The following is a 2,026-nucleotide window of genomic DNA, read 5'->3' on the forward strand; positions in this document are numbered from 1 at the left end:
CTTGATTTTCTGTTCCTTCGTTATTGGTGTATAAAAATGCAACCGATTTCTGTACATTAATTTTGTATCCTGCAACTTTGCTGAATTCATGGATCAGTTCTAGTAGGCTTCTGGTGGAGTTTGTTGGGTTTTCTATGTAGAGTACCATGTCGTCTGTGAAAAGTGAAAGTTTGACTTCTTCTTTGCCAATTCTGATGCTTTTATTTTTTATTTTTTGTCTGATTGTTGATGCTAAAGCTTCCAGCACTATGTTAAGCAACAGTGGTGAGAGTGGACATCCCTGTCATGTTCCTGATCTCAGGGGAAAGCTCTCAGTTTTTCCCCATTGAGGATGATGTTAGAAGGCTTCTCATAGATGGTTTTATGATGTTCAAGTAAGTTCCTTCTATCCCGACTTTCTCAAGGGTCTTTATTAAGAAGGGTGCTGTATTTTTGTCAAACGCTTTTTCTGCATCTATCAACAGGATCATATGGTTTTTATCTTTTCTTTCATTGATGTGATGTATCACATTGATTGGCTTGTGAATATTAAATCAGCCCTGTAACCCAGGAATGAATCCCACCTCATCATGGTGGATAATTCTTTTTATGTGCTGTTGGATACGACTTGCAAGTATCTTGTTGAGGATTTTTGCATCTGTATTCATCAAGGATATTGGCCTGTAGTTCTCTTTTTTTGCTGGGTCTCTGTCTGGCTTGGGAATCAAAGTGATGCTGGCCTCATAAAATGAGTCTGGAAGTTTTCCTTCGATTTTTATTCTTTGGAATAGCTTGAGAAGAATGGGTATTAATTCTGTTCACTATATTTAATTTCCTTCATTTTATAAAGGAAATAATACACTCACCATTTTAATAAGCATGGAAATCAAATGGAAAATCCATTTGGCCTAGTCTTAAAATCAAAGAATTTAACACAGCTTCATTAAAAGTTTAAAATACTTCTGGTATATCTACAAAGCTCGAGACACTAAGGCACCAGAGCCTTGGTAGATGAAATCGTTATCTTCACTGCTCTTAGAGAGGGTGGCGCTATAATGAAGGTGGAAAATCTAGAGGCTCTACGATCCCAATCATTTAGGCATTAAGGGACTGAATTCCAAAAAGATTTAAATGTGACCGGTTTCACCTTTGATGCATAATCCACCTTCATATCCACTAAAGTAGAATTCATTAGCAAGATTGGATTTTTGAGATTAGAGAGGTCAGGGCATTCAGCAGAACACTGTCTCCAATTATCCTGGTAATCCAATAAGGAAAGGTGGTAGGAAAGATACCAAGCACATTAATATTATTAGAGAAACAGTAATAGAAATAGCTAGGGCTCCCTCATCAAATATGCCAGGTTTTCATTCCAGTCCAGCATGTTAGCCTGTGATCTTCAGTGAAATGCTTGACCTTTCTAAACTGCACATACCTCATTTGCAAAGCATGGAGGCAATGTGGCATAGAGGGTAAGAAACCAGGCTCTGGCTTCAGAGTCATATGGGCTTGCATCTTTATTCTACTGCCTTCAAACTGGGAGATCCTGGGCATATCATGCCCTATAACATTAATCTCATTAATATGGGAATAATAATAATGCCTGCTTCAAAGTTTTGTTACAAGAAGTAAATGGAGGATATAGAGCACCCGGGACAGGGTCTGCCTAGCAGGCAGTCAATAGATGGTATCCAGTATTATTACCCTTAAAGTTTGCAAATGTGAAGGTGAATGATAAATGTAAATTACTTTTCCCATAAATGGCAATGTTATGAATTCCAAATTTTTAAAGTTTCTATAACCATGGGCCCTGGCCTCATCTCCAAACAACTATATGGTTAATTTTTTGCCATTTGACTTTGGAAAGATCCAAATGATTCAGGATCATATATTAAAGTGGGAATGGAGAAAGAATTCAAACTCAGTGACCCCTGGCTCTCTATTCACTGCTTTACCCGTTAAATTATATCACCTTGGCAGTTTAACAGTACACCAGAAACATTTTCAGGGAAGAATATTTATATACACAACTCTTGGCACCATAAAT

The sequence above is a fragment of the Hyaena hyaena genome, unplaced genomic scaffold, assembly GCF_003009895.1.
Source record: "Hyaena hyaena isolate Hyena2069 unplaced genomic scaffold, ASM300989v1 scaffold_802, whole genome shotgun sequence".
In the NCBI taxonomy this organism is placed as follows: domain Eukaryota; kingdom Metazoa; phylum Chordata; class Mammalia; order Carnivora; family Hyaenidae; genus Hyaena; species Hyaena hyaena.